This window comes from Lipotes vexillifer, unplaced genomic scaffold, assembly GCF_000442215.2.
Source record: "Lipotes vexillifer unplaced genomic scaffold, Lipotes_vexillifer_v1.1 scaffold23, whole genome shotgun sequence".
Classification (NCBI taxonomy): Eukaryota; Metazoa; Chordata; class Mammalia; order Artiodactyla; family Lipotidae; genus Lipotes; species Lipotes vexillifer.
The window spans coordinates 1,869,628-1,884,214 of record NW_006796283.1 but is presented as its reverse complement, the minus strand read 5'-3'; positions in this window follow the sequence as shown (position 1 = coordinate 1,884,214).

Below are 14,587 nucleotides of genomic sequence, written 5' to 3'. Positions count from 1 at the left end.
TATAGCTCAGGGAGGGGGCCGCGGCCCTCAGGGAGCTTAAGGCCCGGTGCGGGTGGGGAGGGCGGGGGCTGGGCAGGCAAGGCCCAAGGGTTTGCGACTTGGGGCCAGTGGGCAGTGAGGAAGGAGAGGGGACCACAGGCACACAACATACGTTTGGATTGAAACGTGAGGTGCCGTGGGAGGTGGGGTTCAAGTGCAGGGAGGCGGGGGCAGGGGCCTCAGGAAGGGAAATGGCCGAGGCCAGAGAGCAGGGTCCCTCTGGGAACTGTGGAGAACTCACCGTGAAGCCCAGAAGGACCGGTGGCGGGGGCGCAGACAGGAAAGCGGGCAGGCGGCTTGGAGGCAGGACCGGAAATGCGAGGCGACTGGGTCTCAGAGGGGAAGGGGCTTCCTGTGAGCCCCTCAGCTATGGGACCTTCTTCTGTGCTCTGTGCTGAGATCCCACCCGCAGAACCCGGGCCTGGGGCTGCCAGGGCCAAGCTGCCTGCCCGGGCTCTCTTGCTAAATGCTGTGCCAGATTTCACATCTGAATGACTCCTTAATACTTACTAATCAGGAGAAGTCCAGATTGTGTCTTCCTTCTCGATGTCAGAAGGTCTGAGGCCCTCCTGGCAACCACTGGATCACGTGCCCTTGGTGGGCATGGCCCCTGGTGCTCCCGCTTGCGCCTGACTCCAGGCCGTGGGTTCGTCTTCTCCCACCTGGCCTGCCCCACTCATCCGTGTCACCTCCGGGCCCTGTCCTTTATTTGAAAGTGTTCAGAGTGGACATTTCATCAGGCTCTTGCCAGCAAGATGGCGCCTTCATGCAAAATACAAACGTCAGCCCCTCTGGACGGACAGATGGCTCCAAAGTGCCCCCCCTGGGCAGATGGATTCTGAAAAAGTGCACCTTCCTCGGGGGGCTGATGTGGGGCGCAGGGTGCCGGGCAGGGCTAGCAAGCCTGTGTGTGCAGAGCAGGGCCTCGTCTTCCTCGACAGCCCCTCTCTGATGGGTAGGCAAGCCCAGAAACCTGACTGAGGAGAGACAGTGCTTATTAAGCTCCTACAGTTTGCTACCAGCACGAGGGCCAGGAGATGAGGATGGAGCCGGTTGCCTTCCAGCATTCCAGCGTGGATGGGGAGAGAGGACCCACGGCTCCCCTGGCCTCTTGCAGGCTGGATTTCCTGCCTGGCGCTGGGGATCCAAGAGGGGGTAGGGGTGGGCGGGTAAGGTTCCCTCTGCCCCCTTCCCCCACTGGCTTCCACACCATCCATCAGCCCACGGCTCACCTGTGAAACCTAAGGCTGGGAACCAGAGCGCTGTTCCGTTACCAAATCAAGATTTATCGGAACATGACAGGCCTGCAGGGCTTTTACGACGTGCATGGCGCCAATCCCTTCTGTTAACCTGCTTGTCCCTGGTGGGGCGGGGTGTTTTACGACTGCCGACACCACTCCATCTGCTCCTGAGCTTGTGGCGTTCTGACAGTGAAGACAAAATGTCCAGCTTTGTCCGGGCCCCGCGGGCTGGATTATCACTTCGGCACCTGAGAGCTCAGCCCGCTTCCCCCATGGAGCAAGACCCCCGGGCGGGATCTCTGGCCCCTCTCCTTGGCTCTGCCTGCTGTGAATGAAATTCAGATCATCGCGCTCTGACAGTGAATTATCTGTTTTCCAACCTGCCTCCCTGGATCTTTCATCTCCGTAGCAGAAGCCACGTCAGGGTGTAAAGAGGGGGTTTCTTCTCGTGAAATAATCCACTGACGTCTCTACAAAGGCCCCCGTGACACCCAAATTGCCCGAGCCTCAAGGAGGAAAGACACGATTTGGGGGCCATTTGGAACCTCTTTAGAAAGGAGGGCAGGGCCTCCCGGGGGCTGCCTGCTGGCGAATCATCATTCCAGCAAGGTGGCAGGGTGTCCAGGCCCGGGACACTGGGCCAGCGCTTCAATGATCTGGTTAAAGAGCTAAGCCATGTTTACGCTAAATGGAGCCCATCAGGCAGCTGGAAGCTCGTGGATGCGCTGTGCGTCCTCCTCGTCCAGTGCACCGCTGCTGGTGTCCATCCAGAGCGAGGATGCGGAAGGGCTTTTTCCGTACTAAGTGACAGCACTTGCTCTCCGTTTACCTGTCAACAGTTGTTCACGGACTGCCATGTGCCGTGAGCCCTGGCGTCACGGAAACCTAAGTCTGAACCCCCAGGTTGGCCTTCAACAGCTGGTGACCCCAGGCAGGCCACGGGACCCCTCCGAGCCTCAGGTTCTGTGTCTGTAGCAGCACCCAGGTCACGGGGCAGCTTGGAGGCCACGCAAGACTGGGGGCAAAGCACTTAGCGAGGCGCGTGCAATAAGCGATGAGGGAGCACTCGAGACGCTTGCCCCGACGATGGCGAGGGCCGCCGTCACTGCGGCCCTTTCACAGACCTCACCTGGAAAATACGTCCTGGGCCCTGAAGAGCTACAGAAGGCCCTGTGCGGGCCTGCCCTGGGCCTGGCTGCCTCCATCCTGGGATTTGCAGGTGCTCCTGTGTCCCAGGCCCTAACGGGGCCTGCATACACCAGGGCCGCAGCCTGCAGCTGGGGAGGGACCAGCCAGCTGAGCAGCTGGGGAGGCAGCCCTGTTTGCTGGCCTTGGATGGCCTGATTGTTTTTATTTGCAAATGAAAAGTAAGAAACACTCGCCCAGGCCAGAGCAGCATGATTTCATCCTCAGTGTCTCCTCCGGCCTCTCTATCCGGAGGCTCGCAGGACACGGATGCCTAAAGCAGTTCAAATAACTGAACCTGCTGTGACCTGGGCTGAAGTCGAGAGTGTGTGTGGGGTGGCTGCCGAGAGGCCTGGGGCGCCGTCTACACCAGGAGCTTCTCGGCAAGCCTCTGCAGCTTGAGAGAGAACAGAGATCTGGTGGGGTTAACTTCACCCCGCTGGTCCCACCGGGCAGGAGTGGTGTGTGGACAGGCTCCCGCAGAGGGACACCTATGCATGGCAGGGATGACCTTAGCTCACCTGCGTTGAGTGCCACCTGTATACCCACCCCTACACCATGCCCTTCATAGAAGGAGGTATTATTAGCAGTATGATCGGGGGAAGGCAAAACGGTACAGACATTTGGAGGACAGTCTGGCAGTTCCTTCCAAAGCTAAATATACTCTTACCACACGATCCAGCAGTCGTGCTCCTTGGTATTTCTCCAAAGGATTGAAAACTTACGTTCACACAAAAGCCTGCACATGGATGTTCATAGCAGCTGTTTTCATAATCACCAAAACTTGGAAGCAGCCAAGATGCCCTTAGGTAGGTGAGCGGATAAATAAACTGTGGCACGTCCAGACAGTGGAATATTATTCAGCACTAGATAGAAATGAGCTCTCAAGGCCTGAAAAGCCACGGAGGAAGCTTAAATGCTAAAGCGTGGAGTGGCACTTAGCATATTGCTAAGGGAAAGAAGCCCGTCTGAAAGGGCTACGCGCTGCGCAGTGCCAGCTACCAGCTGCCCTCCTGGGGGTCTGGCCTGCGGATTCTGGACTTGTCTGGACAGCCCCACTATCACTAAGCCAATTCTTGAGCTAAATCTCTTCTTATCTGTCTCCCTCTGGTTCTGTTTCTCTGGTTTGGCACAGACTGACATCATCGCACCACGGCTGTGTCACCTAGGGCGACTTGTCTAACGTCTCTGCCTCAGTTTCCTCATCTGTAACATGGGGCTAATAAGAGTGCCCGCCTTCTTAGATGGGGCAGGCACTGAGAATGGCTGGCACAGAGCAGGTGTAACTAGTAACTCCTGCTTTGCTGAGGAAGAAATGGAAGCCCAGGAAAGTTCTATCACTTGCTTGGGGCGTCACAGCGCAGAAGTGGCAGAGCCAGCATGGAATGCGACACCTGTGGCCCCAACCATGCTAATGCCACCTCCACTCACAGGCAGTTCTGATGGCATTTGTGTATGGAAGGGTTTGAATGGCCTGTATATTCTGTGCTTTCTGCAAAAGAACTGAGGTTCACAAGGGTCAGAGCGTTAAGTAGTCATGACAGCCCTTTCGGAGGCAGGGAAGGTGGCCGGCCCATCACATGGCCACCACGTGGCCAGGCCAGGAGACGGAGGTCGGAGAAGCCCAGCCACACTGGCCACCTCCGTGCCCAAACCTCGCCCAGGACCCGGCATCCGTGGCCTCCAGCGGGTGCACTGTCTTCCCAGGGGCCGCCGAGAGCTTCCCATGGGTTTTTATTAGAAACAATTGGAGGATCCAACTGCCCCTCAGACGTTTCGAGTTGCACATTTTCCACATTCCTCCTCGACCTGGCATGGCTGGGACACTGTCATTTAAAAAAAATAATAATAAATCTGGTATTTGAAATTAAAAAAAAAAATCACAGCCTTCCTTTCTTTGACTCATTTCCTGTGGTGTTTCCCTGGCCTAATCGAAACCTGACAGGCTTCGTGGCAAAGGAAGCCAGACCCCCCTGCGCCGGGGCAAAGTTCAGCGTGGAGAATGGTGTTTTTGTTCAGGGGGTGGGAAGAGGTGATGGCGAGGGGGCTTCCCCTACCGAAACCAAAAAGCAAAGCAAAGGACCGAAAGGAAAACATCCTCCTACGTGGCATTCAACTCAGCCCTCAGAGTCGGGATTGAGATTTGAGCCACAGTGCCAGGAGGGGGGCATCTGTGCCTGGTCTGCTCCCCGGTGCTCCTCTTGGGCTTTACAAGGACCACTGAAGCCCTTGGGGCCCCAGGATCTCTCATACCAGGAGTGGACAGGAGCAGTGTTCTCGCTACCTCCCCAGCACCCACGGAGCTGGATGAGAACAGGAGACTCCGGGCAGCGACATGGAGCCCAGAATGCTGGGGGAGTAAGCACTGTGGAACGCCCGACAACGCCAGAGTGGGTAAGCTGGCAACACCTGCGTTGTTGGCATTTTTACGCCAGCGCTGACCACCATTGCTGGCTTGTATGGAGCGTTTACTGTGCTGCTCACCTTGCAGGCTTTACCTCATTTTATCCCCAGACAACCTTAGAAGGTGGAAGACATGACGGCTGCTGCCACTCTATGGAGGTTTGGGGAAATGGAGCATCTGAAATGTCACCCAGCTGTGAAGGAAGCCACATGACCAGGCTGGCGCTTCGAGCCGCTGCGCTCTGCTCATTTCAGGGGGCAGCCGGCAGAAGGAGGGAGGCTCACACCCAAGTCACTTGGAAGGCTCGGCAAGCGTTGACAAATAGGCATTAGGGAGGCTTTGAGAAGAAAGAAGACATAGCCTTAAACCCACAGGGCTAAAGGGTTGAAAACAACCGTGGATGCCCTGTTACAAGCAGCATGATCATTAGACACCTTGGAAAACCGGGTGGCAGTACCTTCGAAACTAAACATCCACCTATTCTATGACCCAACATACACAGCCCAGATAAATGAATCTATACATCCACCAGAGACACATGTGGACCAAAAACACCCATAGCAGCTTTGTTCATAATAACCCCAAGTGAGAAAATCCCAAACGTGCATCAATTACAGAATGGATAAATAAATTGCAGGATAAATAAATTCATAGAAGGGATTACACTCACAGCAATAGAAAAGAACAGGACTCCTCTGCACACACGCGAATGGCTCTCACAAGCTAACAATGAGTGAAGGAGGTCCTACCACAAGAGTACGCGCTGTGGGGTTCTGCTCGTGTGAAGTTAGACAGCGGGCAACACTGATGGTGCCCATGGTGATGGGGGTTCCCTTGGAGATGTTGATTGGGAAGAGGCACGGGAGAGCCTTCTGGTGTGCTGGAAATACTCCCTATCTTGACCTGGGTGGTAGCTACACCAGGGTTTACATATTTAAAAATTCACTAAGCTGTTGCGTGCTTTACTATGTATTTATAACACTTCAGTTAAAATTAAGGAAAAAGCACAGGCATTGTCCTCAACCCGCTTGTAGCCTGGTTTGGGTGATTGGTTCACTCCAGGGCGTGCAGAGAAGGGATGAACCAGTAGGGACTGGGGTGGTGGGGCAGAAAGAGGGGACATTGAAGCCTGAGTTAGACAGATTTAGAGTCTCTTTCAGACCCTCGTTGAGGGTTATCTCTACCTTCATATATTATTTTCAAGGTCCATGTCAGTGTGGGTGCACATACATGAATCTCTCTCTGTGTACGTGTGTGTCTGATTTGAGCTTTTACATACCTGCACCAAATACAGAAAGTTGAAACGAACGACTTCTTTGGCATTGTTACCACCCATGGTCTAAGTACACCAGGCAATTATTCAATGGTTCTTGTTTTTCCTAAACACCTAAACCTCCGGTTTGGCCTTTGACCCTGTCCGTGTATATTTAGGCAGAGGACAGAAGAGCGAACTCCCACCTGGCTCGGGGTGGGGGTTTGTGAAGGCAGCCACGGGAGGCTGTCACTTTGACAGTCACACTGCAGTTGTCCCACATGTGACCACCCCTTGTAAACCACGCCCCAGAAGTCTCTCTTCCCAGTTAGCTACCTCGGGAGCCCTTTACAAAATAATAAAACAAACTGTTGCCCCAGAGGAGCGTGTGTTGTGGATTGATTACTCGCCAGGCTTGGGATGATCGGTCCTTAACTATTGAGAGTAAGGCAGACAGGAAATGGAACGCTACCAAATGTGGGGATATTGGATAAAATAATAACGGAAGCTGGCCCCTATACTCTCTTCTTGCTAAATTAAGGTTCTGTGCATGTCTAAACCTAAGATTGATTCTTGAGTGAAGATGGTCATTATTGGAGAGTCTACAGCAAGCTCATGCCATCCCATTTGTGCTACAAGTAAAAAGGACTCCACTAAATCGAATGATCTGGTTAACAGAGAGTTACCACATAGAACCTACATGTATAACTGGTGCTCAAAGAACTCATTCAAATCAAAGCTTTTCAAATCAACAGACATTTAGGGAGAAGCTGCTGTGTTCCATGTTCTGTCTTTTGCACTGTTGGTCATGGATGAAAATGACCCAGTCGTGCCCTCAAGGAGCTCTTGGTTGTATATCTGTCTTGGTTGTATATCTCAGCGACACTGACAGCAGTGGCCAACTGACAGAGCCGTTCGGGGGTTGGCCGTCCTTTTGAGTCCTGACTGTGAATGCCAATCCCTTTATACTATATACACCCAGAACCAGTAAGGAAGCTCTGATGGCTGGAAGGTAACAAGTTCACACACATAAACTTGTGAGTGGATGCCATGCTGGTGGGTGGGTATCAGTGAAGAGGCTGGATTTCATGTACATAATTCAGGGAGCGTGTTAGAGACAAAGGTGGTTGCTCATTCCTTTGTGCCCTACGTGTACCTTCGGTCCACCGGAATTACGGCAACTGTAGAATTTTATTACATTTATTGATATGCGTGACTATTCAACCGAATGATGAAGCTCTTGAAGGCCATGACCATGGCTTAATCAGCTCTGGAACCCCAGGCCTGACACCTAGGGGATGCTTACTAAATATTTATTGAAGGAGGTAACGGATGAGTGAGGCTGAGAGATTGAATGTGCCCTTGGGGAGATTAGCATTTCCAAGATTTACTTTCCCATTTAGAAAAGGAGACAGTGATGCCACCAGCTCACCATTGTGGGGTCACTGGGAGGGCCAGGTGAGATGATGCAGGTGGGTGACGGTGACAATGACAGCAGCAGTGCAGGAGGAGGATGGGAGGGAGAGGGACTGGAGCAAAGGAGTTTACTTTGCTGATCGTCACTAACAAGCCAGCATTAAGGTTGGAGTTTGTTGTCCAGTCCTGGCTTGAGAGGACTTTCTCTAGAAGCAGAAGACAAATGAGGGACCCAGGCCCCCGCCTTGGAACTCCATGTGAACTCCCCTTCGTGGGCTGAGGTCAAACTCTGGGCAGTGGATTGGCTCATTAAACAAATGACCTAATTTAGTACTTAAGACACCCAAAATTTACTAGACTAATTTGTCAAGTCATCCAGAACAACCAAACCACAAACGGTTGGCCTCATAGGTTTTAATGGAATTATAGACAAAATTCAGATTGACTACTCAGTAAAAGTTCCCGTGAAAGCAGGACTGACAGTTTAGTCTACGGAACACGGAGGGGACTTTTATGGGCCAGTGTAAATCCTTTGACGGACTCTTTCATCTCGTCCTTTCCATTTTTACCGCCTCTGAAGGAGAATGGTTTATGGAGCTGGGGGGCAGGAAGCAGGAAGTAGGAAACAGGAAGCAGAAAAGTTCTATTTTGGACGTGGCAGCTGATAAGCAGGTTAAGGCTTGGTACCCTGGGTGAGCTGCTAGTGGTGGGACTGAAAGAATGAAGCACGTTTGTCCACCACCCAGCATCAAAGGTTATCTACAGAGATGTGAGAACATTGACTAAAGTATGGTTGGCACAGAAATCTGTTCTTTTCGTTGTCTTAAAATCCGAACCTCTGTAATTACACGTCCTTCTACAACTGAGGCAACGTCTGTCCTTTTTCAGCAGAACCACCGGAGAGGACTTGGACAGACCTTCTCTGTTCTGCTGTTCCCGGAAGGACGATGGAAGCGGTTACTAACAGCCGTATTCTTGCGGGTGCTTTTGCCGCCCCTCACATCATCCGGACAGCTGTCTATTTACACGGTGAGCTATTTGAAAAGCTTCCAATTTAAAGATCCATCTGGTTCTTACATCAAGCTGAGCCACGATCTTAAGGCGCAAACCCAAACACACCAGGGAGATGCGAAAATTTAGGAACGAGCGTGTTTATATTGTATTTGCATTAATGCTTCCTAGAGTTTATTTTCAAAGTGAAGAAAGAACAATGCATAGTAGGCTATTAAACCCAAACATAATCAGTTTAAAGTTAGGGGCGTGCTCCTAAGAATATTTTTCTCCTGTTTTGAAGGGTCCACTTGAGGAGGGAGTCGGGGTGGGGGTGGGGGCGGGGGGTGGTTGGGAAGGCGGACAGGGGCGGAGGAGGGACTGTTGTGAATTCTCCGCAGGGCTGGGCCTCCCCTGCGGGCCACTGCTGTTTGTCATATGGAATGGATTAGGCCTTCTCTCTCACACTGTCAACTTGGGTGTTCTGTGCACAGCCTGTTTTTGCTGGGGTCTTGGTTTTGCTTTTTATAACGGCAGGAAGTGCCCCTCTCGGACCACATGTGAAATCGTGTGGGAACGGTTGGGAGGGGGTGGGGGAACAGAGAGGAGGGTGAGTGGGGTGTGCGGATGAAAAAGCCTCCCCTGAAATATACGGCAGTGGGGGAGCAGGGAAGGGGGAGATGCGCCCTGGCCAATTTAACTTTATGGGGCCTGGTTGGCAGGAGGATGAGGGCGTGGAGGCTTGCTTGAGGAGACCCTCCTGTCCCTAACGGATCTGCCCCTAATATTTTACAATGCCGCACAGAATCGTGGGGGGACCATTAAAGCATGAGGGATTGCAGCTGCTGTTTAATTTGTTCTAAATTTCCTGCCGGCCTCACCAGACGTGTACAGGAAATGGGCGGTAAATGTTTAATAGGTCATACCTAACCAGACAATTAACAGGTGCTGTCATTTAGAAAATCCCAACCTGTGTATGTGCATATCCAGAGCCGAATCAAGCCCCCTGGGTTTTGTTTTTCCTTCTGCACAAAGGCTTGCTGTGATGTTATGCGGAGGGACCCACAGGGACCTTCGTAGAAAACAACTTGACAGTGGTGGTGCCCCCTTGGTTTCACGTGTGGCCAACCCGGCCCTTCTGCATCCCAGGACGCTGCCCATGGAGCCTGAGCCTGGCGCTGACCCAGCAAGGGGAGGCCCGCAGCCGGGAGCTCTGTCTGCATGAAGAAGCCGCTTCCCCATCTGCAGCTCCTTCACCACCTGCTCCCTGGGCAGGGGGAAGGCCAGACAGGAGCAAAGAGGGGGCGAGGCCCTACTCTGGCACCCACATCTCAGACACGACCAGGGGGCCAGTCGATCTTGAAATAGGGCGTGTGTGCGCGTGCCCGTGCGTATTGTACCTGAGCGGGGGTTGAGGAGGGTGTCTGAAGCGCCCCAGGTTTGTCTCATGATGGGTCCTTGCATCTCCCCCTTAATTCCTGGACCGGTTCGTTCCCCGCAGACCTTTCCCAGGTCCGCCCTCCAAACCATATCACAGAGGGGAAACTGAGGCACGGCAGGCTCAGACCTTGCCTGGGTCCACAAAGCTAGCTGGTGGTGGAGCTGGGATTGGAACCCAGAAATCTGCGTCCAGAGCCCCACGTTTGACTATGTCACCAAAGGACAAACTGGAAGATAAAACACTGTGATGCCCCACTCCCAACAGCAACCTGTTAAGATTTTTAGACCGTTTCTCTTGAGCTTTCCTCTATGGAGTATTTTTTCTCACAAAATCAGTATTATGCTCTCTAGGTGGTTTTGCAACCTTGTACTTAAAATTGCTATCATGGGGTGATCACTTCCTGTGGTTGACACGCAAAAATATGGTTCTCAAATATTCCATCTGATAGATATGCCTGAAATTACTCAGTCAAGCCCGATTTTTGACTAGGCTTTTCCTAATTTTTCTTATTTATAGGCCAAGCCAGATTGCACATCCTTGTACTTATCTGTGATTATTTTAATGGTTTTCAAGTTGGAGCAAAGGTAGCTTACAAATACAAAGTTCTCGAGTCACTGGGGAGGCTGGCGTGTGGAGAAGGGGGAAGAACCAAGGGGTGCCCTGCTTGGGGCCTGATGAAGAGGGGGCGGGACCTCCTCTGTGGGCTGGCGGATTGGGCGGAGAGGGCTTGGGCTTGGGTTGCGGTCATCTTTACCTGCGTGATCGGTTCTGTTCCGGGGCAGTTCCGTCGACATGACGAATATTCTCAGACGTGCGGACTGGGCTAAACGGGATGTCTGGGGCTGCAGGGAGCCTGGGGTGAGAGCAGCATGGACTGGGGGTCTGGGCGGTCAGGCCAGGTTAAATGGTGCCTCGCTCGTCTGTTCTCTATCCGCTTGACTCCGCCGAAGAGCGCGTTTGTTCCTGTGGCTAAAAGATGAGTCAGACCCAGCTTCTGGCCTCAGGAGTCAGTCACCCAGCCCCTGGCTGCTCAAGGTGTGGTCCCCGGTCCAGCCTCAGCATCACCAGGCCCTTGTTAGAAATGTAAGGCTCAGGCCTCACAGGATCAGAACTGCATTTTAACAGGAGCCCAGGGAGTCGTGTTACGTGAAGCGCTTGGAGAGCTCACGCACATGTCGTCCCCGAGACCGTAAGTCACATCTGTCGATCCCTCTCTACCTCCTATAAAACAGCACAAAGGCAGGGTAGAAAACGACCCCGTACACAGTGCTACAGCTGCGTCCCTGACGGAACTTGGTCAGCTTTGAGGGCAGGCGGCTTCCTCTCAGCGGCCACTCCCTGCTGTCCCCGTCCCCAGGGCCTTGCCCGTAGAAAGCCCCTCAGTAGACGTGTGTGGCAATAAACTCAGCCCGAGAGGGAAACAGCAATAGTTTGTTCTCCCACAAAAGAATCTGCAAAGAACTTAGGCTCTCACGCCCCCGCTTTTCAACCCACTTCAGGTGTCATGAAAACTCAAGGCATTTAGGCAAAGTCTCCTGACAGAGGGACCAGCCCTTGTGAGGTTCTCAGAAGGCCTGACCACTCCTGACGTGTCCATGCCACCTTGGTGTTTATTGCCGAGCTTTGACAATGAGAGGTGCCCTCCCGTTCCTTGGTCTGATGGGTGTTTAAAAGTCAGAGCTGGAAGTGAGGTGCCGTAGCACTGGGTGTGCCTGGGACTGCTAGGTTTCCTGAGGCGAGGGACTATCAGTGACGAGACCAGGAGAGTCCCGAGTACACGGGATTCCGGTCACCTCACCCTAGCTGGAAGGTGTCTTCAGAGTCCCCTGTGCGATGCGCTTATCTTACAGAGAAACGTACTGGGACTCCTCAAGCCTCCAGAGTTGGCTAGAGGTTGCCTTGAATGCACCCCCCCAGGTCTCCTGGCCCCCAGGCACTGAGACTCGAAAAGTCCATGCGGGTGTCTGGATGGAAATTGTTGCATTGGCTGCCAGGCGACCCTCAGCTCCCACCCTCCCTGCTATTACCTGCGTGAAGTTCATGTCTAATGGCTTTCAAAAGATGGTTCGAAGACAACATCTGAAACGTCTTCTAATAGTCCATGACTAATGGGCTGGACTTGGCTGTCCAATAAATTGTCTGCTCTATGGAGCAGCTACAGTGATGGGCCTCAGACACCCTTATCAGCACTTGGTGCTCATGTAAACTGACTCTCATTAATGACAGGATGAGAACGGTGACGCTGTGCAGGCCTCTGCCTGCTGTCCTCATCACGCCGTGAAGCCCAGCTGCTAATAGCGGTGCAGACTGCGGACGTGAAGACGGGTGGCAGGTTGCACAGACATGCCTAATTTCAAACAGTTGATGTCGGTTGTCATTTTGGCCAGAAGGCTCCTTCTGCTATGCTTGGCCACGACAGAACAGGCCTTGTGGGGCTGGCGTGCAGCTCGGGGCGCAGTGACGTCCCTGCCGGAGAGATTTTAATTTTCTGAAGCAGAGGGTGTAAGTGGTGGACTGGGGGCCGAATCAGTCAGTAGATGTATTTACATTTTTAAAAATTGCTTCATAGCGCTTAAAAACAGAATATTTTATTTAAAAACCTAGACCTCCGGCTTCTCTTGACAAATTGGAAGGCCCAGCTGCAGTCGGATATGGCAACAACTGGCTGGGTGTGGGTGCGGGCATCCCCTTTGGATAAGGCTGTGCTTCTCAGTGTGTTCCAGTCCCCACTGCTCCCTGCCGTCTTGTGCCTGGCCCAGACTCTGGTAATTTAAAGCACATGCCTGGCTGCTGTAGGCATTTGAATCTGTGATCCTGTTTCAGAGTCTCTCATTTTATTCTTTAAACAGCCTCGAAAGGAGAAGAGAGATGGGTTGCAAGGGCACGAGAAATGTAGAAAGGAGTCGTGACGGGCAGCCAAGCATGCTGGGTCTGTGACCGGCCTCTGCTGACCCGGCCCAGAGGCTGCGATCCATGTGACGCTCGTGTGAGTGGGAGGGCTGCTGGAACCACCTCAGGAATCCGTCCAGTACTGTCCCTCCTTCTCTGCTGTGGAGTTTGGAGCTTTTGTCCCCCGCCGCCCTCGCAGAGTGGGGAAGTTCAAGCCAATGCAAAATGATGGAAGAAAAACTGACTTGAGGGCTTCTGGATGTGGTGGCACCTAGGACTCAGAGCAAGCCCCCAAGCCTTTCCGGGCCTCGGTTTGCAAAGCAAGAGTGTTGGGAGCAGGTGATCCCTGAGGATGCGTTTCTCTCTGACACTCTGAGAATCTGAAGTCCCCAGAGGTGCCTGTCCCACCGTCCGGGTGATGTGGCGAGAGTCCAGAGACCATGAAGGAGAGGTGTGGTCCCAAGGCTGCGGGAAGAGACGGAGGGTTCTACCTGGAACATGGTGTGGAGGGCGGGAAGGGGAGCTGGAGTGTTCTCACCAGGCTTTCAGCTCAGCCCCCTTGCCTCCTAGCTGGGTGACCTCGGGCAAGCTTTTTCACCTTTCTGGTGTCCAGTCTCTTTATCTGTCAAATGGGGATAACGATGCTAATCTTGGAAGCGTTCTTGTCGAAAGATGTAAAGGACTCACAGCCCAGCATTGGCACTGATAAAATAGCGGTCGTCACCATAGTGAATAGGAGGTCCCTCGCTGCAGCAAAATTCTAATTCCATCCCAGGGACCTGGGTGTGCTGGATGGTCGTAGAATAACTAGCCAGACCAGGAAACCCCCCACGGGCCCTACGAGTTATAGGTTGTTGGTGGGAAAGAGCCATCGCTCACACAAATCCCAGCCTTGGGCTCAGAACAGTCTGGTCACCTCTGCTCAACAAGAATTCCCTGCAGACCTACTATGAGCCAGCACCGAGTGGCCAGAGGGGCCTGCATGGTCACAGGCTTCAGGAAATGAACCCTTATTCTGGGGTCCGTCTGCATTCTTGTTCTGAGAATTGTCAGAATCTTGCGGGAGAAAGAAGAATAAAGAGAAAGAAAAAGAAAGGAAGGAGGGAAGGGAGGGAGGGAGGGAGGGAGGGGAAGAGGTGATTGAGTGGGCAGGTGAATGCCCAGTGAGCCATCCTCTCTGTGAAGGAGATTAGACAGTCGGCCAAGAGGGAGGACACTTGGAGCTGGACGTAAAGCACATATGTTGAAGGATTGGAAAGGAAGCCGTCTAGGGGCTGAGTGTGTTTGCTGAGCTGTGCGGGTTTGGAAACGCGAGAGGCGGCTGAGGAAGGAGTCGTAAGTGATGGTCAGAGTTCCTGAGCAGGAAGAGGAAGGCTGGTGCTGACGTTAACCAGCGTGGGGGGCAGCAAGCTCGGGTTGGTGAGGGGCGAGGGGGTGCGTGGAGCCCGGGGTGTCGGCCAGAGATCCAGCTTGAGGATGCCATCAGGTTTCCTTTGGAAACCTCAGTTGACTTGGATTTACATTAAAAGATCTCACCCGGGCTTCCCTGGTGGCGCAGTGGTTGAGAGTCCGCCTGCCGATGCAGGGGACACGGGTTTGTGCCCCGGTCCGGGAAGATCCCGCATGCCGCGGAGCGGCTGGGCCCGTGAGCCATGGCCGCTGAGCCTGCGCGTCCGGAGCCTGTGCTCTGCAACGGGAGAGGCCACAACAGCGAGAGGCCCGCGTACCGC